The sequence below is a fragment of the Alexandromys fortis genome, unplaced genomic scaffold (assembly GCF_014885135.2).
Source record: "Alexandromys fortis isolate MF-2015 unplaced genomic scaffold, M_Fortis_MF-2015_v1.1 scaffold_148, whole genome shotgun sequence".
NCBI lineage: Eukaryota > Metazoa > Chordata > Mammalia > Rodentia > Cricetidae > Alexandromys > Alexandromys fortis.
The window spans coordinates 4,073,356-4,099,726 of NW_026068019.1; the positions used below are offsets into that span (position 1 = coordinate 4,073,356).

Below are 26,371 nucleotides of genomic sequence, written 5' to 3' on the forward strand. Positions count from 1 at the left end.
TTGGGAGATAAAGTAGAAGTTTCTAAACCATTTTAAGTAGGATCTCCTAGGGGGCTACACAGTAGTTGGAGTCAGTTAGACTAGAGAGGGCTGTTCTATTACTATATGGATTGTCCCCCCCCAGAGCAGAAAGCGAACTTTTAGTGCTTTAGAAACAAAACAAAAGGAAGTAACAACAGTGACAGACAACAAAGACAGCAAAGCCCATTTGCAGACCAGGCAAAGGAATTCTGGATTTGCAGATATCTTTGCAGGGTTCTATTTGGAAAGACAATGCACTTATTTGAAAAGCAGAGCAGTCTGCTCCAATACGCTTTTCTTTTGTTTTGCCTTGATCAGCAAACAGCAGAGTGCCGGCATTGGGATCTTCACTCAGATCACGGCATGTGTGGGAAACCTACTCCTCTATGTAGACACTCCCATGTTGACTTCTAGACATTCTGCTTCATATCACACAGCTTTGACTCACGTGCTGGAGCACTGGATTTTCACTGACTTCTTTTGAATTACTCAAAAATTGGAGGCAAAGATTTAAAACAGAAAACATGATCAAAAAGGAAGATGAAATAATTTTGAAATTATCTATTCTTAAGTCCTATGTTTCTCTGTCTTCTTTGTGTATTAGCATTGCACATTGAGATTTTAGCAATAAGAGCACAGAGACTTAATTACAAAACTTAATCAAAAATAACTGCCCCTTTCCTCCTTAGATATTCAATTTTCCCATTTTCTCACAGAAATAAGAAGGCAAACACAGGCATATTTAGCTCTGACAATAGTTGTGCTTCCCCAAAATTTACATTTAATCAATTGCTGGCAGACCAATTCATATTTTAGCACTAGGAGCTGCGTTGCAGAAACGTTATGCTATTTAAAGGAATCTTATTATGGATTTAACAATTAAAGCCCTAGCACACCTGCTTTTACAGACTTGGAGCTCTTAATAATGGCATTCTGTCGAAAAATGCCTCAAGTTTTATAAATGAAGGCATGTTTTACATGCACTAGGGGAACACTCTCTTAAAAATACAACCTTCTGCTGAACCCCTCTCTAAATACACTTCATGATTCATTTAATAATTTATTTTTGACTCAGTGTTTCTTAAAGTAGGGAACAACAGGATTACCTTTCTTCATCCTGCAGGGATGCCCTGAGTTGGGTAATTAGTTAATATCCACAGCTTTCCGGAGAAATGAATAAAACATGGAGTGCTGTACATTCTTCCTCCTCTCTCACCTTTCCTCCTTCTCTTGCTCAGGTAGGCCTGTAGTAGTTGAAAGACAGCAAGAAGGTCGCTTAGAATTTACTCCATCTCAAGGGCTTGCCGTTGCTTTTGTGGAGAGGCATGCTTACTGTGTGAAGGGGAAGAGGAATAAAAATAACTCAACCAGAAGCATAAGACAATGGCAACAATGGGAGCTTAGAAACCACAAATTGATCACAGATGAAAGAACTTGCATATGGACAAAACAAACACCGATTTTTCCATTTTAGGCCTGGGATGCAGAAGAAAACAAAAGTACACATTTCACTGTTCATCTCTTGCACACTTCCTTTTTAATCACCGGGAAACTCATCCCATCTCCTTCATTCATGGAAACAGTTAAAATAATCCCCAATTCGTCTCTCCATTTCTGCTCCCTGCTTAGGCATACACATGCACACACACACACACACATCACACACAATTCACACATATACACACAGATCACTCCACACACATACACACCACAGAAAGCATCACACATGTCATATCCAAATCACACGCATACACCTCACATTCACAAGTGCACAGATTCTGGTCCCTGTTCCTTCGGAAGGTGGTGGTCACTGTCACCATTGTGTGGGTGTGGGAGACAATGGTATGTGAGGCGTCTTCTGATTTTCATGGGTTTCTTGAGGACTTTGTGAATATAGAGGTGGAGATGAGACCTGTTTTTCCCTTTTTACCATCACCAGACCTATATGGGATTCAAGCTGGCTTTTCAAGAAAAATGGACATTTGTAGTCTCCAGTGAATAGAGGGGGAAATGTTTTCTGAGTGTGACATGGTTGTTACATGCATCAACCCACAGCCACTGTTGTTACTTGCAGTGGATTAAGACAGTGAATATTCCAGGAGAGATAGGGCAGAGATGCCCAAGGACCTTACTCACAGCTACAAATCTTTTAGCTGCTGATAGCTGCTGAGGGGAGAAGGAGGTTGCTCACACCCTCAGTGGAGAGCCCTCATCCATGTGCATGTGGTCAACACAAATTAGACACCAGGCTAGTAACAATAATAGAAGAGTAAATGAGACCAGGAAGGAGGGTTCCATGGGGAGTTGGAGGGAGGTAGTGGAAGATGTATTTTATCAAAATATATATGTGTACAGAATTTTTGGAGAATAAGTAGAAATATTATTAATAAAAGAAAAAACAATGGGTATTCTGTAGTTGGAACGGCGGGCCGCTTACCACCACCAGGCTAGCTTTACCCAAAATAACAACACACAAATTGTATTCTTTTAAACACTGCTTGGCCCATTAGCTCTAGCCTCTTACTGGCTAACTCTCACATCTTGATTAACCCATTTCTAATGAGTGTAGCACCACGAGGTGGTGTCTTACTGGGAATATTCTTAACCTACATCCATCTTGGAGAGGAGAGCTATGGCGGCTGTCTCACTGCCTTCTTCCTCCCAGCGTTCTGTTCTATCTTCCCTGCCTACTTATGTTCTTGACCTATCAGGCCAAGCAGTTTTCTTTATTAATTAACCCATAGACAGATGACCCTCCTCCATTAGTATTCCCTATTGGAAAAGGCAGTAATTGTTTTTTAAATTGCTTTTATTGTGCTATACCTTCCTCCTACCCACTCCCCTCCATTCCTTCCCTCTTCCCTTCTACTCTTTCCCATGACCCCTATGCTCCCAATTTACTCAGGAGATCTTGTCTTTTTCTCCTTCCTATGTAGATCCATGTATGTCTCTCTTAGGATCCTCTTTGCTGTCTAGGTTCTCTGGGATTGTGGGCTGTGAACTGTAGGCTGGTTTTTTGTTGAAGGCATTAATTGTAAAAGGAAAAGGCAAAGAACTGACTCTCTGTACTTGTTTATGTGTACTGCTTAGCATATCAGGCATATTTAAGGACCAGGGAATTAGGGATCTCGGTCTTCACTTTTACAGATAGAACATCACCTACTTATGGGATTTTTCTCATGTCCTGAAGCAATGCAACCTTCCATGCAATACTCTTCAGAGGTTCATTTAGATCTTGGTCATGTTTTGGGATCCTTCAGTAGCTGTTTGGTGCTTGCGTGGGAAAGCAGGCATTTTCGAGGCTTGTATTCCCACTCCCTATAGGTTGCAGCATCTTCTGTGTGTGAACTAATAGGGTGTATCTGTGAAAATGCAAAAGAAAATGTCAATCACCAAAAATAAAAGACAGCAATACCAAACGGTTGGGCTGCAGAGAGTTTATACATCTGTAAATCATTGGACCTAGGAGACTCCAAAGCTGAAACTGCAGGGAACATGTCTAGCTCCTGAGTCATGCAGGGCCTTCAACACTCCCATGGATCTGCATTCTGAAGACATGATTTGGTCATTTAGGAAGCATATGACAGCCAATGCAGCTTTTGCTTGCATTTGATCTATTTAAATAGCTTAACAAATATGAAGCATAATTCATACACTATACAATTTTCCTCTTTGAAAGTATGTACTTAAATATTGTTGAGCATATTCATAGAGAGGTGTAAGACAACTACCATAATCTAATTATATTGCATCTTCATTTACTTTAAAAGAAGGGCTATACACATTAACAACTCCTTTTTACATTATTCTCTCTACTTCTGCCTCAGCGCTAATAAGCCATGGTCTATCATCTGTCTCCAGACATTTGTTCTTTCTGCATATCACAGAAACAGACCCACACAGCATGGTGTTATTTGTGACAAGACTTTTCATTTGGTATAATGGCTTCTGTGTGCAAGCATCTTTGGAGTACATGCCAGTATTTCATTCCTTTTTTTGTGGCCAGACAATATTTCATCCTAGGAGTCAATGCAAATTTTAGTGAAACACTCATCATTTGACACTATTTGCATATTTCTGATTGCTAGTTATTAATATGGACTCAGGAATCTTTTGTTGTGGTGAATGAGTTTTCCTGGAAAGACTCATACTTACGCTGAACCTGCTCCAAGTTTAATTGATTAACTGATAAAAACTTCAAAGATTTTGGAGGGGTTGGAATGTTGCAGGATTGGAGTCTAATTATAATTTATGTTGGGCCTCTTTTAGCTTCTTAATAGGCATTTGTTACTCTGCTTTATGAGTGACCCAATATCTCTGTGACCGTTAGGTACATCTTTAGGAATGTACAAACAGACCACTAGCTACTACCCCTGGAAAGGCTAAGAATGACACCTGCTAGCATCCGAAGCCTGCAGCTGAGACTTTCTGTAGCTCATCTATCTATTGTTTTAAATAGATAATGTGTTTTAAAAAATCCTTGATTTATGACTTCCCTTGTTTAGTTACTATAAAAGCTTACTTAAAATATTTCCACCTTAGAGTATGGAATTTGGGGTAACCTGGGTCTGTGTTCCTGAATGGATCAGAGTTACTGTATTTGATTCTAGAAATCTCTCTCTCTCTCTCTCTCTCTCTGTTTCTTAGAAACAGAGTTTCTCTGTATAACAATTCTAGCTGTCCTGGAATTCCCTTTGTAGACCAGGCTGGCCTCCAACATACATGCACACATGTGTTGCACACGTACAACACACATGTGCACACACACTTCTCTTTATTTGCTACACAAATACTATTCTTCTCTAAAATCATTTTTAAGAAATGAAAAGTTTTAATTTTAAGTTTTATTTTAAATTACTTTCAAACACACCCCCTTTCCACATGATTATAAATGTATCTTAAAATAATCTCTTTAATATCTCATCTCTGAAGATTATTAAAATGCTTTTATTTTTAAGGTGTCTTTTAAAAATGTAATATTGCTTCATAGAACCCTATAGTATTAATTTACAGCCCTTAATATACAGTAGATGTCTAACGTATTTTAAAAAGCAAAAGAAGGATGCTGGACATTTTCAGATAGAAGTCAATTATAGTAGGCTTTCTAATTAGATACTGGTCTGACTTATTGGGACAGAGACTCATTAGCATGTAAAACTCTGGCCCACCCGAAGGAGGGAGTAAGGAAACAAGGACTCATATTGTGTAGCAAGGATTAAACTTCCCTTCATCGGTCATGACTTGCAAAACCTTGACCTCTGTGTTTCTCACTAGATAAAGGAGTCCTTGGTTTGTCCCTTCACCTCTAGGGAAGCAATTATCTCTATTGTACTTAGAAAAACTGTAACTCATACAATCTCTTTCTCCTCCCCAGGAAGTAATCTGCTGGAATTCAAAATACAATTATCATGCTTGACCAATTTCCTGTATCCTGGAGCTGACCGTTATTAATGGCATCCAATTATTCATAGCGATCAAGCAGTCGACCTTGCTAAGTAGATCACAGTGGTTGGCATTTGACAGTCAGCCTGCTGGCCGTGCATAATGGAAGGAGACAATGTCATATCCTGGTTGTCCTCAATAAGAACAACATGTCACTTGCAGCCTTTTCCGAACGCTGTAATAACTTGATTGCAAGGTTTAGTCTGTCATTATGTTAAATGCATACGTTTATAAATGCTGGCGGTAGCAGAGGAATGAACTTGGTTTAGATGAGCTTCCTGTTTGGACTTTCCTTGTGCCATTGCAAATCAACTGGCTGAAGTCTGGGGAGATAGGAGGTTTTCCAAGCATCAGTTTCTTCAGTTAAAAAAATGAGGGCAATTTCTCTCCCTTCAAGGGTGGTTGTGAGCACAAAAATGATGTCATTACCATGGAATGATCTGGTAAACAAAAGCCACTCAGTCACTGTTAGTTTTTTGTTCACAATGTCAGTCAGAGCCTAAGTTTCAGCAGCAGCGAAAGAAACAGAAAAAAGCCTTCTATTTGTTCACCAAGGTGAAGGGCAGACTTTGCCTGTTGGATGGAGGCTGCTTTTTCATCCTGCCTGGTCTATGGGCTCACAAGTCAAAGGTTTTCCTTTCGCCTCTGTGGTATTAAAGTGTAATATTTGTTTGTAGTAGAGGGGAGTAAGCATAAATTCTGACATAAATTTCTAGGGGCTTGGCTTTCGACCCCTCCCATTCCCTTGCTTCTATTTTTTTTCTTCTGACTCAGATGGTCTATACCAGGTTTGATTCAGCTACAGAGAGGGGCAAATTGTTTTCTTTAGAAAGGGCATTCATTTTTTCATGCCATGAGGAGGGAATGTTCACAATGCACTAACTTTGAATTTTAGTCCAGGCCATCCTAAGGGGGGTGGGGGTGGGGGAACACACACACACAGCTGTGTTCGCTCATGACATCAACAGGTCTGACATAAGTGATCTGACACTTCCTTATTATTATTCTCTTGAATTATTGTTCTCCTGTCACCAAGAGAGTTGCTCCAGTGTTCTTTGCATCCCAACTTAAAAAAAAATATGCAAACACTTAGGATTGCCAGAGTGAAGTGAAAACAGCGTGACCCCTTCACCATGTCTTATACACCCAGCGGGTCAGTTCTGCTTATGGGAGGCATTCAACTTTCTGTGAACCATTAAGGAGCACTGAACAAAACTGCCTGAGAAGAAACAAGAAGCTAATTTCACAGAGCCTGTCTGATGGTGTTCAATTAACTCTGAGGGTAACTGGGGATTTCTTGGTGACCCGAGACATAGCTTCTGTTTCTGTGTAGCAAGTGGATCTGTAAGCAGGTAGAAGGGAGACAGAAAGGTGACTTGGGAATTCTCATATATTCAGCTTGCGGGCTGAGCAATTTAGAAAGTGACCCTGCTCAGCAGAATGACATACTCATTACAGGGATACTTAAACCTGGATAGACTGAGCTTTCACTTGTGAGTCTTTTTATGTTATTACCAGAATTTTTCTTGCCCAAGAAGTAACAAGAGAGACAGTGTAGTCACTAGGCTTAGTTAAGTGCAGAGGGTTGAATGGAGGTTCCCCAAAATATTCATGTTCTTATTCCAAATTTGTAAAAGGGACTTTTGCAGATATAATTAAGGGTTTTGAAATTGCCTAAAAGAGCTCAAACCCAATGACAGAGAGGAATGCAATACACACACATACACATGTGCACAAACAAACACACATGCTCATATACACATTACATTCAGACAAATGTGTGCACACATATAAGTGTGTACTGTCAATGATCTACACACACAGACAGAGGCAAAGAGAGACAGAAACACTGACAGAGATCAGAGATAAAGAGAAAGTGAGAGAGAGACAGAGAGAGAGACCAAGTAACACATAAACTGGAGTTGGAATGACGCAGCTATGGTCAAGGAAGACAGTAACATCCGTCAGGAACTAGAAGAGGCAATGGATGAAACATCTCTTAGAAGTTTCTAGGGAAATGTAACTTAATTACTTGGTCAAAAAAGGTTCCTTAATCTTAGACTTAATGATCTTTGGAGCAGGTAAACTTATTTATGCTCTTTTAGTCACTTTTGACATGTTATGGTAGCCATAGGAAATGAAAAACAGTGTAGCATCTGGTATGGGGTTTTTATTCTATATGTTGTGCCTTTATTTTTCAGAAGAAATAGATCTTTTGGGCAGATAAATATATGTCTCCAAAAATCCATTTCCTTACTTTTGCCATCTCTTGTGTCCTCATTTACTAATTTACTCACTTCTTTTATTCACTATTCATACTTAGTACCAACTGTAGTAAATATTCTACAGGAATGGGGCAGGACAGTGAAGAGACCACACACGGACTCGAGCCCCAGTGGGATCATGCTCTAAGGAGACACACAAATGGAGAAGAGGAAGTGCTCATTGCCAGGTAAGAGCTATGAAGAAATATGGCTGGAGCAGCTCCAAAGACCAAAAAGAGGACGACTTTAATGCGGTTAGGGTGGTGGACTCCTGGCAAGGCAACGGCCAGAGCAGGGAGTAGCGACACTGGTGTTGACTAAGTTTTGAGCCTGAAGACAAATGGAAGAAGTTATAGAAGAAAAAGAAAATTTTTGTTTTGAGAACTTCAGTTGTTAAAACCAAGGGGATTTGTTTTAAATTTATCTCTCATCTATTTCTGTATTTATCGATCTGCCCATTTGCCTATCTGTCTGTCTGTCTGTCTTTCTTCTATCTATGCTAGCAAGCATGAATCAAAGGGTTTGCTTTGCTGGCTAGAATACCGATGTTTGTCTTTGCTGGCTAGAATACTGATGTTCCATCTATCTGGCAAAAGGCAATTTCTTGGGTTGATGTACTTTCTATCTAAGGGTCAGCTAGCAAACATGGCTTGCTTGCTTTGCTTTCTGACGCACCAGCAGAAGTTCTAAACAATATGTGAGTTGATGAGCCTGACTATGGCCCGGGACTTGTTTATTAGACACTGGGATGGCAACTTCCTATCATTTCCCTCTGGCTTGAAGTGTCTTTCTTTTTTCTTTCTTTCCTCATGTCTCTAGAAGTTAAACGACCAGCGACCATTCTTGGTTAATAAGCTGAATCAGAGCAGGCAGGGTCTGGTGTGGCTCTCAGGTCTTCTGCCAAGCACTGAGATCTAGCACAACCTTTGCTCTTTTGAGGGAGTGACAGCCTTCTGTGTCTAAAAACTCTGCCATAAGCGGCAAGCAGCCGGTGAGAGTGGAGCGCTGTGCTGGGAGGAGAAGTCTCCTTGGGGAGGGGTATGATTTCTCTGCAGCATTCTTTAGCTCTTGCTGGCTCAATAAACATGGTTCTGAGTTTAAATTTTAAAAAATGACATTTCTTTTGCTTCATAGATCAACATTTAATGATAATGTTTCCACTTGATGTTTCAGCTATAAGAAGGCAAATTACGCATGAAATTGATGTACATTATTCCATAACGAACTAATCTGATAGAAAAATACATTAGGTATTGATATTGAAAACAAGCCATTTACAACTATTAAGATATTTTGAAAAGGGGAATCATATCTTCAAAACACCAATGAGTGGAAATTGGGGTCATTCAATCGTAACCAGAGCAATGGAGCATCATGTCTTCCTTTCTGACAGGTGTTTGCTCATCTATGGCTGTAGATTGCAAAACGATGAGTAAAATTCTTTCAATTTCTTATTCAATGACATCATTTCCTGAGTGATAAGTTCCACATAATACCGCATTCACAACTCCTCCTCGCTTTCAGCTTTGGAAACAAGCTGATGAATAAGAAGCAGTCATAAATTTGAGTTTGTCAAATACTCTTTTTAGCCGGAGCCCTTATAGATGCTCTGCAGATTATTAAGTTTAAGTGTGACTCCTCAATTCATACACGATGAATTTTCCAGCTTCGTTTAAAAATCCTGTGTTTGTGCTAAACCAGATCTATGTTAGTACTACAGGAGTTATGGTCTGTAGTCAGGGAGATTTTGGGAGTGTAACAGGAAATGTGCTGTTAGACATAGCTACTCTCCACAGATTAAAGACTGTAAGAGCTTGAGGAGGCCTCAGACATGATGTATCCTGACTTCCCACTTTTACACCCCATGGAAATGAAAGGGAAGTGACTTTGTAACTCATTAGTTTCATCATTAGCTGTGTGTTGTTCTCATTCCCCTCTGTAATGAGCTTGGTTCTCCTCTGTACGCTCAAGAGTGCTTGCTCAGCAACGGTCAGTAAAGGAGACACATTCATTCTCAGCATCTCTTTTGTAGACCCAGTTTCCTGGGAGACTAGGAAATCCAAAGCAGGTTGTTTTAACAGCTCTATCTCATAGACGATGGCCTAGATTTGGGTAACAAAGTAGTTTTACATAATATCGTTGCCCTTATTAAGAGAAAAGGTACAGGGCTATGTGTGTACTCTTAGTCATTTGGGAAGAATGGAGTTAACAGTATTTTGGAGGAATCCTTCCTGTAAACATGGCTGGGTAGGTACCCTCTCGGTGTAAAGGTGTGCCAACGACTAGACGATTTGGGAACTCAGAGTGATGATGGGATGGAGGTACCCAGATTCAGGAAGTGACATTTTGTTGGCAAGGGAACCCGAGATGCTGAAGACACTGTTCAGGGCTTATTTTGACAACAACATGGTTGGTAAGGGAGGTCCGCATAAAGCTGGAGAACTAAATGCTGGGTTTGATGCAAAATCCAGACTTTAGAAAGAGTCCTACTTTTGACATTTGGTTTGTCAGTGGACAGTGGAGGGGGACAAAAATGACATTTTTCTATAACAGGGAAAGAGGGGACTAGAGAAGAAAGAGTCTCAAAGTCCATTGTAACACATTAATAAAAGTATATTAAGTCAGTTTTAAAACCTAAAACCAAAGTTCATTTTTTCATCTGTTTCTTTGGCATTGGGGAGAAGACTCTGCAATGAAGTTGACCTTCCCCACAAGTGGACTTAGCACCGACAGGACTGTGAGCAGGGAAGGGTCCACCTGTATTCCAGTGCGGATGACGTTCAGCAGCAAATGTGACCTGCTTCCTTTGTTTGGTCCCTGGGCCTGATGTCGACTTTCTTCCCAGAGACTTTCAAGTTGGAAATTTTGGGGCTTCTGTGTAAATAAATTCTTCACAAAATCTGGAGCTGGCATTCTTTAAGTGACTTTTATTAGTGAGCAAAAGCAGGCAATATTATTTCTTTTAATAAATCCCAATTATCAAGGTGCTAACTCGATAGTAATTAAAGTGACCTCTTATGTGTTTGAGGCTTAATTCTCAGGTTTACCAGATGGTCAGCCCGTGTCTTCTGCTATGAGTCTAGTTTCATTTCTGCAGTTCACGTTTGACATTTTATCAGCATTCCTACTTATACAGAGACACTTGAGTTCAAAGACAATATAAAAATTAACATCTCCTTTAAAATCATTCCTCTGTTGGAAATGGTACGGTGTTTACTTGTATTTATTTGTAGTTAACTGAGCATGCCCACAGTGTTATCCTTTTCTTGGCCTTATCTCTACCATATAACAACTCTGTATGAGTCTGAACTTTAAGCCCATCTTGGTGCTCCTTCTCCAACTAACCCGCCCGTCTGAACACTTGGTGAGGTTTCCTATGCTTACCGCTCACCATGTGGATTAGTTCACCGACTATATTCATATTCCCAGGGCAAGAACTCAGTCATTACACCTTTTAAAATGTCAACTAACCTAATTTTTCTAAGTTCCCCTTGCTAAAATTAGTTGCTCTAAGTAAGCATTTGAGTATCTACTTTTGCATAACTCGAGGTCCAATTTCTGACCTGTTGGTCTGTTGAGGTCACAAATCCTGTTTCTAATTTTTCAGCTCCAGTACTGTGCAGACTGCAGGCTTGGGATCCAATTTACAAAACTTATTTTCTTGATCTGCCCTTTATTTCTGAGAAGTCTGTAGTATTTCCAACCATCTTCACTATCTGCCTTGTTACTAGGCCCTGTGGGACCAGCCTCAATTTAATCATTGCTCCCAATCCATTTCCTCCTCCGTCTTTTACAGAGTAGAGATTTTTTCATCTAGTTGCATGTTATGCCCCACCTCCTAGACTCCTTCTCCTCTCTCTTTCTTGTCCTTCCTAGATATCTAGCTCCATTACCAACACATATAATATCTCAGTAAGCAATATCCCTTGTATATTTCTTATGCTCATTCTGACATTCAAGAATACCTCTATCACTTCTTATGTCAAAACATCACTAGATGTCAATACTAGAAGCCTTCCATAGTCAAACAAAAAGCAAGAATTTGGGCTGAGGGTGAGGCTTGGTGTTATTGAGCTTTTGCTTGGCATGCATAAGGGAGTTCTGGATTTGAGTCCAAGCACCGTCAAAAGCAAAATAAAATAAAAATATACAGAGTCCCCACTCCAAAGACCAAACCACATTTTTTTTTTTTAAAAAAAGAAACAGCACCAGAACACTGTCACAGGGCTAGTGAAAAGAGGGTTGGGTATCAGGGCAATCTCATATGTACTGATGTCAGAGCTTCACCCAGTTCCATCTGACAGATTGCTATTCACCTAGATACACTTTCCACATATCTCTGAAAACGACACTTCTGACAGCCATACATGGCTTACATAATTAATTCTTATTTGAATTAAGGGTCACTCTTTATAGCACTTTCTTGCCTTTAAGATAACCACTTTCATTCAATGTAAGCTCTTTCAATTAATTGAAAGAATAAACTTAAGATTTTTGACTGCTGCATTTTAGTAACATAAGTACAACATGATGGGTTTTCAGGGTAGCTGGGTTTGGAGCATTTATCTTCAATAGATTGTTTAAAAATAACTTTTGCTGAAAAGTTTTCTTCTGTATATCCTGGGATGTCATTTGGTTTATGAAAGAAGATGGAAGTAAAAAACAGAACACTTGTTTTCAGAATGCATTTGATAATATCTTTTAAAGCTAGGCTTTATGTTCATGTACAATGATGTGGGCTTTGTAGAGATCAGTGGCAGAGGCCTCTTTCAAACTTGTTTTAAATAAGCAACAAAATAGACAGAAACTGAAGTTTTCAATCCTTTAAAGTTACTGCAACATGATTTATGGCTCAGTGCATGGGCGTTCTTGGTAAATACACCATGTGTTCTCAAAACAGATGTGTATGCTTCTGCTTCTGCAGGTCAGCCCATAGGCCCTCAGTCTTTTTGTTTACTGATTTTTCTCTTTATTTATGGATTTCTAGGAGGGTTTGAAATCCCCTGCTCTACCTGTAAATTCCTTTAATTTATTTATTGATTTTAAAAGTTTCTGTAAGGTTTTGCTTTACTTAATTTCAGGATTTGGTTTTAAGTGCACTTACATTTTTAAGTTTTCACAATGAATTCTTTCATTATTATGATTTCTTTATCTTCAGCCTTGGTAATATCTCTTGCTTTAATGTCTACCCTGTATAATGCCAATATCATCACTATAGTTTATGATCAGCACATAGCATAAGTTTTTCTCACGAATTGCCTTCTGATCTATCTTTTGTTCCCTCTTTTGGCATGTGTGTATATGTGGTGTGTCTGCATGTTCATGTGCACATATGTTCGTGGATGTGTATGCAACTATGTATACATGACTATAGAGGCTTGATGCTGTGTATCTTTTTCAGTCATCGTCTATCTTGTATATATGAAGCATGGTCTCTCACGTGAACCTAGAGCTCAGTGATTTGGCTGCTGTTGCTGTCCAAGTGGCTGCAGGGACCCCCTGTCTCCTCTTCCTGTATACTAGGATTGCAGACGAGCTACCACACCACTTAATAATTTATATAGGTTTTAGATATCTGAACTCTGTCCCTAGCACTTGGGTTGTCTTCTGGTCTCCACACCTATGATCACAGAAACTCACAATGCACATACAAAATATGCCAAAAAATTTAAAGTATAATGTAAATTGTGCTGTGGTTCCAACTAGTGTTTCCAAATTGTTTGCTAGTACTTTAGATTTTTTATGATTTTTTTGATTCTTTCATCATTTGTACATAACCTTCCTAATTATAATACTAATTAGTTTTCTTCTTGAGGCTCTTTTTGTCTAATTTTTAAATATAATCAATATGACCTCTAATGCATACATTATGTGTGTTATATCTTCTGCCATCATTTAAATTCCAATCAATGTACATTTTATAATCAAATACATCTTTTTTATAAGCAAAAACATCTTTTATAGACAGCATGTATTGACCTTGGCTTTTTGTCCAGTCCAACAGTCTTTGTTTTTAATTAGAATCTTTAATCTTTTTACATTTAATGAAATTAATGATATAGCTAAGTTTAAGACTCACTTTTTTCTAATACAACCATTCTTGCTTTCCTTTTTCTATTTGAGTGTCCTTTAGTATTCTATTATTATCATATTTCTTTGTATATATCACTTAAATATTAAGAGTTTGATATTGTAACGTGTTAAAATCTAGCTTTATGTAATGTTATATCCTAATAGTTAATGTTTGTGATCCCACTACTTTCCTATAATTCATATATCAGTGTTTTTTTACTGTTGTTGTGATAATATTTACAGGTTTAGAGAATAATTAAGTCATGATAGCAGAATGCTCATTCTGAGATTAATACCCTTGTGTGATGTGTGGTTAGGTGGAAACCTAATACAAGGGAAATTCCCATGAATCTATAAGGATGACCCCCAGCTAAGACTCCTAGCAATAGTGGATACATAGCCTGAACTGGCCATGTCTTGTGATCATAATGGTGATTATCCCAATTGTCATCAGAGAGCCTTCATCCAGTAACTGATGAAAACAGATGCAGGTACACAACCAAATATTAGGTCAAGCTTGTGGAATCCTGCTGAAGAGAAGGAGGAAGGATTGTAGGAGCCAGAGGGATCAAGGATATCACAAGAAAATCCACAGAAACAACTATCCTGGCTCATAGGAACTCACAGAGTCTGAACCAGGGAGCCTGCATGGGACTGATCTAGGCTTTCTACACACACACACACACACACACACACACATACACACACACACACAACAGTTGTATAGCTTGGTATACTTATGGGATTCCTAACAATGGGAACAGCAGCTGTCCTTAACACTGGCTGGCTCTTGGAAACTTATTCCTCATATTAGATTGCCTTGCCCAGTCTTACTAGCAGGGGTGGTGCTTAGTCTTATTGGAACTTGATATGCCATTCTTTGTTTATACCCGTGGGAGGCCTGTCCCTTTCTGGTCAGAAAGATGAGAAGTGGATTGGAGGGGATGTGTACAGAGGGGAGGTGGGAGGGAGGGAATGTGAGAAGGGAGGGGATGTAAAATAAATAAATAAAATAAAAATTATAAAAAGAAGAGATGTGATTACCACTCCCTTTCTCCTTCATGGCCTAAATAGACTGACACTTTACTTTGGATATCTTAGCCTCCCAGATGATGGTTCCTAAGGTCTTCATGTTATTTGAGACCGTACCCTTAAACATAGATTGTCCTTGAGAGGTTAGTTAAGATTCACATACCATTGTGGTTTTATTGTCCCCCTCCTATTATTTGTTTTATGTGTTTTTTACTTCTACTTAGGCTAAATACACAATCTATTGCCATTGATTTTGCTTTAAGCAGTATTTTAAATAAAACTTAAGACATGTAAAGATAGGAAACACACATTTATTGCCAGTGGTGCTCTTCATTCTGCATGGTGCTTCTGCAAAGCTCTGTATGGGTGAAACAGTCCCTGTCACAAGGTCCAACTCTCACTAGGAGAAATGAAAAAGCCATGGATGATTTTAAAGAAAATTATAGTGGTTCTTTTCCAATAAAACTTTACTTATAAATACATAATTTTGTTTTACATAGTTTTTACTAAACCTTGAATTTTGGCTCATTTTAAAATGTCATTCTTTTGATTTTTCCCAATCACATAAGTATATGGAAATCATTCTGGCTCTTGAACAATAAAGTAATGCACTTGACTCTCATTTTTTAAGGTACAGACCTCAGAGCTGGGGTCATGCAACCTCAATCTGAAACTCATTCTATAAGGTGACCGATAATGAATGACAAGTATTCTGCATTTATTTTCTGAAAATTTAATTATTTCGTCTTTATTCTGAAACATAAAACCTGGGACCACAGTGTTTCATTTTCAGTGTTTTAAAAATGATGTTCTACAGCTTTATGATTAGTGAGGTGTTTGTGCTGTTTCCTCTGCTACAAGTGAAGTCTTCATTTGCTTTCCCAAGCTCCAGTCTGGAAGGACAGACTCCTCCTCCTCCTCCGCCTCCAGCTCTTTGCTTTTCTCAATAGTCTACATTTCATAATCTGCATTGTCAATCGTCTAGTGTCCCCAAACCATTACTTATATATTCTATTCAGTTATATTTTTATTTTATAGTTAGAATAAACCCTAAGTCTATGGTTGTTATCATGGCCACATTTAAAATTATTTGGCTTTAGTTTAAAATAGAAGTAGTTTATGTTGTATTATAAAACATGATGTTTGGGGATGCAGAGATGGTTCAGTTAATGGTGCATATTACTTTTTTAGAGGACCCAAGTTTGGTTCCCAATATCCATGTTAGGTGGTTCACAATCACCTGTAAGTCTAGCTCTAGGGCTATCTGCATGGGCACCTGCACTTATGTACAAATCCACACACATCCATATTAAGATGAGAAGAACAAGCCTTTTAAAGCATGTTTAAATTCTAAAATATGCTTCATCTTTATCTCTTGTCTCTCTTTCTAAATACTTAAAAAATAAAAATTCTAAGCTTTTAGACCACAAGGCCATTGTGCCAGTATGTCAAAAGTGAAGGAAATAACCTTAACTAATCAGCATTTGTTGAGCATCATCTATGTACCAGCTATTTATTCTTAGGTCTTGGAAGTGTTGCTTTGTTAGCCTAATGCAATCTTCATGTTATAGTATCAGTTTATAAAGGAAAAATAAAAACAATGTCACAGCAACAGACGGGGAACCACAGTTCTAAAGCATTGAGAGCCGAGAGTTGCCGTAAAACAAGCTTTCTGAAGGAACCGCCAATTCCAGCTGGAACTCTGTGCAGTTTCCTCACTCCTTCTGGGCCTCTCTCTCTTCTGTAGTAAAAGGAGTCACACTCAGTGATCTTTAAGGCCTTCACCTATGTAACGCTTGTGATCTGATGCATGTCTTTTATTTATTGTGTCTCATATCACTCATCTACCTTAAGGAATTAGGACACAGATAGAGGGGCACACCATTTTCGAGCATCTCCCTTCTGAGAGCCAATGTGATTATTTATTCCAAGTGCACTTACATTGCAAGAGAAGAAAAGAGAAGTTTTCCAAGCATAACAGCTAGTTACCTAACATGCAGGCTCTTATGTGTCCTCTGAGTCATATCTACTCTCAGTAGCTGCTGACAAAACAAGATTTTACTGCCCAAAGAGCAGCAGATCTAATATTTCTGCAAAAGAGAAGGCTGAATTTTATTTTGCCTTGGGTCATCAATAAAATTCTAGTCATGCTCTGATCCTACACTCTTTATTGTTCCCCATGAAACACCATAAGTAAAAGAAAGCTTAACGTTTTTCAAGCAGTTCAAAACTTTAGATAAAGAATTAAAAATGCCTGAAAGATGGCATGCAAATCTTAGAGCTGAGGAAGGATAAACCCTGATTTTTTTTCCTGTATGCACATGTCTGTATTTGCCAGGGTCGTGCTGATTGTTGTACCAAACAGACTTTGATAGACAATGGCATTAAGCTAATAAGAATTTGCTTTTTGTCTATGCAGCAGTCTCTGGTAGGTAGGTTCAGCAGCGCAGGTTTCTTTTTGAGGACACAGAGGGTGGAGGCTCTGACATTATTTGGGTTTGTATGATCAGGATGTGCTGATATAAAACTCTCATGGTTGCTGCAGTCATTAACATTTAGTTTACCAAAGGGGAAATAGAAAGAACTTTGTAAGAGATTTTGATGGGTAGGTCTTTGATACTGTTGGGTCCATCTATCTGGAAGCATACTGGAGAATACTTATTTTAGGAAATATATGCCAGATTGTCTGGATATTAACCTATGTTATTAACACACATTCCCCCACGTTGCTGCTGGGGATCTCACATAGGACCTCACAAATGGTAGGGAACCACTCTACTACTGAGCCACAAGCCTTGTCCTTAGTCTCTTGGCCTAAACTTTTACATTGATTGCTTTGTTTTCTGTTTATTTATTGGATCTTGTTTTGTAATCTTATAAAGTGTGTCTGGAAAGGTTAATCTTGATTGTCAAATGGATTGGCTCTGGAAACAAATTCATCATGACGTAAGTGTTTGTTGTGGAATAGTAGCTGAAGTGTTACATTTGTTTATGCTGTTGAACATCTATTTAATGATGTAAAGCTGTGTTTCCTTCTTTTATGTTGTATCTGTTTAACTCTGTGAAGTTGTGTTACTTTGCCTGCCTAACACACCTGATTGATCTAATAAAGAGCTGAGTGACCAATAGCTAGACAGGAGAGAGAAATAGGCAGGGCTGGCAGGCAGAGAGAATAAATATAAGGAGAAAAGAAGAGCTCAATAGAGTGGCAAACGAAGGAGAAGGAGAGGAGGACGTCAGGGGTCAGCCACCCAGCTACACAGCCAGTCATGGAGTAAGAAGTAAATGAAATTATATAGAAAGGTAAAAGCCCAGAGGCAAATGATAGACAGGATAATTTAAATTAAGAAAATCGGGCTAGAAATAAACCAAGCTAAGGCCAGACATTCATAAGAAAGAATAAGTTTAAGTATGTGGTTATTTGGGAGGTGGGAGGCGGGCCACTCAAAGAGTAAAGAACATATAGTAAGAACAAACAACAGCAACTACTACTACTACTACTACTACTACTACATGGGTTATTGCTGCTGCTGTTTTGATGCTTCATAAACATCAGGACACTCTCAACATGGACTGAAAGTGTCTTTCCTTCAGGAAGTTTCTAACTTTCAGTGCCAGGTTGGGAATCCTTAGGCATGCAGGCTCAGTTCTCAGTCTCTCCAAGGCAAAGACAACCATTATTGTTAGACTACTCAGAACACACTATGTGAGCAAAACTAATACATTTATTTTGTAGTATATGCTACTGTATCAGTTCTATTCCTCTAGAGACCCCTGACTAATGCAATGAGTAACTCTAAAACTCTGTAAGTACCTGTTTTTAAAGAACTCAATAATTTATACATTTGGTGCTGGGAATAGAAATCAAGGCCTTGTGCATGTTGCTAAGTGCTCTATGATAGAGACATGTGCCAGATCCTAACACCATTTGTAATGACATTTTGATTGTGCTATAAGAAATAAAATTTGCCCGAGGATCAGAGTGTGGAGCAAGCCACTAGTTAGCCATAGAAACTAGGCAGTGGTGGCAATACTGTTAATACCAGCACAAGGAAAGCAGAGACGGATGGATCTCTTTGAGTTCAAGACCACCCTGGGCTATATTAGATTGAAACAGTCTCAAAGAGAAACAACCAGGCGGTGGTGGCTCACACTTTTAATCCCTGTAGTTGGGAATCTCTTGTCTTTAATCCCAGCACTAGGGAGGCGGAGACAGGAGAGGATATGGCTGAGTGGAGAGAGGACTATAAAGAGGGAGGAGACAGGATCTCAAGGCCTTCAGTTTGAGGATTTGTGGAGACAGGATCTTGTCTACTTTTGTCTGAGGATTCAGTAGAGATAAAAGGTCTCTTTAGTGGCTGGCTCCTCTACTTACTCTCATCTTTCAGCATTTACCCCAATATCTGACTCTGTTTTTTATTTTTTATTTTTTTTTAATTAAGACCAGTTAGAGTTTGCAATACATTCATTCTACAACCACCTTGTAAAAAAAAAATCCTGCTAACTGAGACAAATGGAATTTTATGTGCAGATTTCCTATAACTTTGCTGATTTCCACAAGGGACCCATTTCTCTCTTTTCAACTCAGCCTTCTTGAATGGAAGCCACTGTGTCTTCCTTTGAAGGCTTGAGATTCCCATTGGGAAATGCCGAGATGCAGATGAACGACAATACTAATTCCACCTCAGCAACTGTCTTGTGCCAACAGGTTCAGCACATTGAAGAAGGGCTTTTAAACACTCTCTAAATTGGTCTCTGTCTGTCACAAAGCCAAGTTTCTTTGCTGAGGGGAGAGGACTACACCTATTTGTGGGCACAAGGACAATATGTTTAGAAGGTAATTAGGAGGTATGCTGGTTTAGTAGAGTGTCAGTTGTAGCTTGTTTACTAGATCCATGACTTCACTGTCTCTGGCTAGGTTGATAACTTCCAGTTCAAGGCATGAGTTCCTTCTTGTTGAGTGGATCTTAAGTCCAATTAGTCTAAAACATGAGCTGAGCAAGGATGACAACAAGAGGCATGTTCAAGTAAACAGAGGAGGGCACAGGGGGCCCCAAATCTGCACAAAGTACTGTGAGCAAGCAAGGAAACACTGAGACTAGAAGTAGTCTTCTCCAGGAGGATCATGCCAACTGTTTATCTAATCCTAAACTCTGAAAACATATATACAAGTAACATCATAGGCAGGTTGCATTTATTTATTTAGGAACACTTTATACCTCTGTTTACATGCACACATATCTATAGAGTAACAATGAAAAAGAGGTGAAGGATTTGAGACCATGGAGACCATTGAGAGCAAGGAGGGATAGATAAGAGGGTTGGAAGGGAAGAAATCAAAGGTCTACATTATGTAAATATATTATAATCTCAGAAAAAGAAATAACAAAACTCTCTAATCTACATGCCTGTGTTATGGAGGAATCTTTTCTCCCTTCTGTATTAAAAGACTAAAAAGTTCTATCTATCATCCTATTTATAAGTCAATGTCCTGAAATTTCATGTAAAATCCAAGTGGTACAGTGGTACATGTGATCATCTAATGTCAGGTAAAAAAAGAAACAAAGAAACAAAAATTATGAAATACACACATCCAAAACAAACAAACTCTCCCTGAATCTTCAAAAGAAACCCCCTCTGCATCGGATCCCTAAGACTCTACTCTTTGTTGTTTTCTGAACTGCTCTTTCACAGTCTCCTTGAACAGTGTGACTAAGTTCAACAGCATACTACTTTGACAATGTATTCATAAATGAGAGATTTCATAAATATTCCTAAATTTTTCAATCCATCAAGACACTGACACACCCACTCAAAATGTGCTCTTTTAAAAACCACATCCATCCTTGCAACTGTGATCTTCAGCTTGATTGGAAAATTCCAACTTTGCTCTTAATTCAGAGTTTTATTGCGATATAGTGATAGGAACTCTGTATATTCAATGGTTGGTGTAGGGAAAACTTGTTTTGTAATATTTCTACCTATGAAGAAAACAATAATTGGAGAAAGTGTATAGATTCAAACAGAAAATGAAATGACCCTATATCTAATGAAAACTTCTGAAAATCGTGACACCCTCTCAGAGTCATTGATACACAACTGGAGAACACTGAACAAAGATTTAGAGCTGAATTATTTTTACATACGTTAGGGGCTGCAAAAATGATATGTTCTCTGGTATGACATGTTATTATGGTTTTACAAGGGCCACAGGTATCTTGTGGTAGGAAGAACATCAATTTTAGAGATAAAATGATTTGAATTTGATTTTTGGCTTTTGAATACTCACCTGACTCAGAAATACGTGGTCCTCAATTTCTTCAAATTCAAGTTTTTTCATCTTTAAAACGCATTCTTTGGGATTCCTGTGTGCACAAACATGTGTATATCTCTAAGTCTGTATGTGTTTCTTTTGTTTTTTCTTTTGGCTTTTTTCCTTCTGTCTGTTTTTTTCAATTCTGATTTGTTTTTGTTTATTTTATTATTACTCATTATATGCCCTCCTGTTTTTCTAATGAGAGACAGGAAGGATTTGGCTGGGAAGGGAGACAGAAGGGATATTGGAAGAGTTGGGTTGAGGGGAAATCATTATCAGATACATTGTATTAAAAGGAACCAATTTTCAATAAAAGAAAGAAAATAAAACAAAAATTAATAGAACTATGAATACTTTCACCTATTAAGAGAGAAGTTTCTTAAGATTTTATGAGGGCAAATACAGAAAGTAGTTGGATAAATTGTGGAAAACAGTTATGTTCTTTGAAATAACAGTTATATAAAACATGAATTGTCATATTGTCTAGTGTAGGATTAACAGATGCAACAGAATGTTCTAGAACAATTCTGCTCAATAGAGAATAGTACAATGGGGGAAATAATATTTGCACCATGCAATAAGGTGGCTCTTGGTCACTATGTGGCTATTTCAGATCTCAAAATATGACAGTACCTCTAAGGAACTGAGAACTTTAAAAAAAATAAAATTTGCAAGTCTAGAAAGTAACAGGGTTGATTCTGCTGTTTCCTTGATTAGATGACACTTCGCTTTGTCATTTTCCTCCACCCCACTAATATTAACCATTTCCCCAACCCTCCTTTCTCTGGCCTCCTGCCCTTCTCCAAATAGCCCCTTTTTGCTTCTGTGTCCCATGTATTCTATTGTTCTTTCCTTTGGTCCTCCTTTCCAACATCTCAAGAGTCATCAGAGAGCCTCCATCCAGCAACTGATGGAAACAGATGCAGACCCACAGCCAAACACTAGGTGGAGCTCTGGGAATCAAGTGGGTGAGAAAGGATTATAGGAGCCAGAGAGGTCAAGGACACTAGAAAATCTGTCCACAGAATCAACTAACCTGGGCTCATAGGGACTCAGAGAGACTGAACTGACAACTAGGGAGCCTGCATAGGACTGACCTAGGACGCCGCACTTATGTGACAGTTGTGTAACTTGGTCCTCTTGTGGGACTCCTAACAATGGGAGCAGGGGCTGAACCTAATCTTTTGGCTGGCTTTGGGAGACTACTCCTCTTACTGGGTTACATGAGGAGGTGCTTTGTTTTACTGCTACTTGATGTGCTGTGCTTTGATGATGCTCTCAGGACGCCTGCTCCTTTCTAAACAGAAACAGAGGAGGACTGGATGGGGGTATGGGAATTGGGGGAGGGGGACTGTAGAGGAGGAACCGAGAGGACAAGAGGGAAGACAAACAAACAAACAAACAAACAAACAAGTAGTTGTTCCTCCTCTCTCAAGGTCTCCTTTCTATTGGAGTTAAGAATGTTTAATTCTTTATTCCTTTACTTAACCCAACTTAGGGATCCCTGTCTGGAAAGTTACCATCTTTCTGGAGGGTACATTTCTAGTGAATAAGATGTGATTTCTGAAGTATAAACTTCTTTAGGGTAGGGGAAATATCTTACTCATCTTGCTGTGTGCTGTTCAAGCCAGGAGATGCTGCATAATAGGTAGGACTCAATAACTGTGGAAATGAAAGATTTTTCTTTTCAAACAAGGCCAGTGGCCATGTCTGTTTGGAAAATACTACACCCTATATCATGTTCTTCATTATGGCTAGTGCACACTAATATATCAGAATCTTTGGGAAATCATATAAACAGTTTCTTTGTTTTTCAATCTACATCTTTTTAGACTTCTTATGTGTATATGTGTGAATAACAGAGGTTGGTATAAAAGAAGTAATGTGTATGTATGTGTGTCTGTACGCATGCATGTGTGCATGTAGAGAGAGTATAGGGAGGGGTAAAGATAGAGGAAAAGGAACATAGAGAGACAGAGACAGACAGACAGAAACACATACACACACACCCTGTAAAACACAGTACTATGGAGCTTAATGTGTGAACCAGCCAATTTATTGAGAGACTTTGCTTGTTGAAATACATGACTAACAATCTGATGGTTGAGATGTTTCTGGTCCAGTGCCTGAATTCTGCACAGCAGTATAGCAGAGATGAAAGGTATGAATTGGATAAAACGTTTGGGAGGGGGGGCATCTAGGTAACTTGGAGAGAAGATATGCAAAGACTAGGATTCCTCTAGGGAATACATTTATACATAACTTTATATGTCCTGGGAAGTCTAAGAAATTGAGACAGAAAACACCACCGTGGGCTCCACAGGACTCTTGTTCTCATGAAGCAGCCTTAATGCAACAGTGAGATGTACTCACTGCTTCTGATTATTTAGTGTAGGATTTCTTTGCAAGTTTTAAAGGCCCCCAAAGATATTGTATATTTAGACATCTTTCTTTTTACATTTTGCAAGAGTACCAGTTTCAAAATTAATGTTTTAAATGGTATGATTCCTCCCCATAAAGATTTTAGAAGTTTATATGAAACCAAAACCCAAACCAGACAACCTTAAAATTTTGATAACCAAAGCCTCAATTTGAGTTGAATTATATTTAATGGAAATTTAGAAATGGTTGATAGCTAAGCCAGGGGACAAGCACACACAGGCCAATGCTTCTTACTGATCCATTTGCATCTTTGTGAGAACCCATTCACAGAAATGTGAGGGAGATATGGCACTCTGGGAAACTCAGCGGTATGACTCCCAACCCCTGAGAATAAAAATGGTCCGTTACCTCCTAGTTTATGAGGCAGTGAAGTATCCCAGCAAATAAATATTGATGCTGAGACCCATGGGATGCTGTGGTGCTGAGAATAATTGCAAGACTTGAAGACTGAAACTAAACAACGTTATCTTCCCCTACAAAATGCGATCTGCTCCTTGATGCATTTTACCATCCTGTTGTTTTTATTTTCTCCATCTTTATAATTGGAGACATGCCAGCCTCTTGGAAACACCACTCATATTTCTTCCAGAAAGTTAGCCAAGCTACAAATTATTCTTAAAGGTCTGATTAGGTGTTTACAGCTAAAATTAACACATCAGGGAAATGCCAGAATTTTGAACAGGAAAATGGCTAAATAAAGGTATTGAGAAAACAGCCAACAGGAACAGTACTCTAAAATGAATAATATTTTTTAAAAAATAGAGAATTGTGTTGTATTTTAACTGTCTCGGAGGAGGAGGACTCTGAAGTCTGTATAGTGAATATAATTGTTTACACTTTTATTTAGCTTTTGTCTCTATGGGCAAGAAGAGGGTAAATATTGATATTATTTTTCTTTGTAAAATATCATAAAGGAAATAAGACAATTATAAGTACAAGGTGTGGGTCCCAAGCATTTGTGGGGAAGCCTCCATTTCTTTCCTGATCTGACCCTATTTTCAACATCATATAAGAATTCCCTAATGAACCATAAACTTTGGAAATCTTATTTCAGTTGTGTATCTTTATTCACTTGACTAGATTGAATATACAGGCAGTAATAATTCATGAACTTAAAGTTTATCTTTAGACTAGCAGATCCCACCTAGCATTTTAGGTAGTGAGTTCAGTAACAAACAAATGTTACCATTAAGGTCTTTGCTCTCAGCATGGTAGAAGCGGAAGACAAAACCAAATGAAGGACAGAATACAGTTCCAAGCGTAACAACTTGTAAGAGATGAAGAAGGGGACGCAGGCAGGAAGGAAAGTAGTGTGGTAAGGTCTCTCTGAGGATGGAGCATGATAGCTGAGGTGGAAGATAAGGAAAAACAACTGGAAGAGTTCAAGTTGAAATAAGAGAAATGACAAGTAGGGGAGGCCTTTGTTTGGGTTGGGGCAGTTTTAAAGGAGGTAGAAGGCCAGCATGTGTAGAAAGAGTTTCTGTCCCACCTGGTCTCACAGTCATTCAATCCCAAAGATACACACAGAGGCTTATATTAAATATAAACTGTTTGGCCTCTTAGCTCAGGCTTATTTCTAACTCTTAAATTAATCCATAATTTNATATAGTCACGTGGCTTAGTACCTTTTCTCAGTATGGCATTTTCATCTTACTTCCTCAGTGTCTTTCTTATAACTGCATCTCTGCCTTTTCTCTTCCCAGAATTCTCATAGTCTGCTCCCCCACCCCCTCCTATACTTCCTGCCTGACTACTAGCCAATCAGCACCTTATTAAACCAATACAAGTGGCAAATCTTTACATGATATCCCACAGCAATCATGTTTTGGAGGATAGTAGAGGCTTTTTCTGGAGACCAGCTCTAGACTATAGGACCTCATATACTTTGAGAGTTTATGCACTATTAGGCATCAGTTGGCAAAGTTACAGCTCTGGTTGAATTTCAACTCTCTCTGCTCAACTATACTAGCTGATTCCAGACCAAATTCACACCTCAGAGTCTCCATTGGCCTCTAATGTTGTCTGGTGCTCAGAGTGTTCTTACTCAGTTCACCAACTCTATTCTTCCTTTTAATTTTTTTTAAAAAGAAGTTTGTATAAACATGTGTACCTGAGTGTGACAAGTGCATGTGAGTACAGGTGTCTTCTGAAGCCAGAGAAAAGTGTGGGATCACAGGGCTCCACTCTGTAAAAGGAGCGATGGGCCACTTTCCACCTCCCAGCTCCTGGCCACCTGGTTAAATCCCAAAATAATTACATGGAAACTGTATTTATTTAAACATTGCCTGGCCCATTATATCTAGTCTCTGTTTGGCTAACTCTCACATCTTGATTAACCCATTTCTATTAATGTGTATCACCATTTGATTGTGGCTTACCATCATGAGTCTAACCACTGTCTGTTTTGGTTAGGAGAAGCATGGCATCTGCCTGACTCTGCTTTCTTTCTCCCAGCCTCTGTTCAGTCTACTCCACCTATCTAAATCCTACCCTATCAAAAAACCAAGACAGTTTCTTTATTTAACCAATGAAAGTAACACATAGATGGATGACCTTCCTACATCACTGAGCTAGAGGTGAGGGTGTGAGCTGGCTGATATAGGTGCCAGGAACAAATCTCAGACTCCTCACAAGAATAGCAAATGTTCTCAACTGCCAAACAATCTCTCCAATGCCCCAATTCAACTTACCTTTTATGCTCCCTGATGGTATTTCATATTGTTTTCTCTCTTCAAACCAATCCTATCTCACGATCATGTCTTACTTCCAGCATCAGTTCTTG

General features: G+C 38.8%; 1 long non-coding RNA gene across 1 annotated transcript; it reads right to left on the minus strand.

Annotated features, from left to right (window-relative positions):
• Window positions 1-923: 923 nt before the first annotated feature.
• On the minus strand, window positions 924-26,371 carry LOC126514227 (uncharacterized). Its single transcript, XR_007595529.1, has 4 exons — window positions 26,280-26,371; window positions 21,121-21,196; window positions 3,185-3,383; window positions 924-1,265 (listed from the first exon to the last, which is right to left on the minus strand). It is a non-coding gene; the product is annotated as an uncharacterized lncRNA (long non-coding RNA).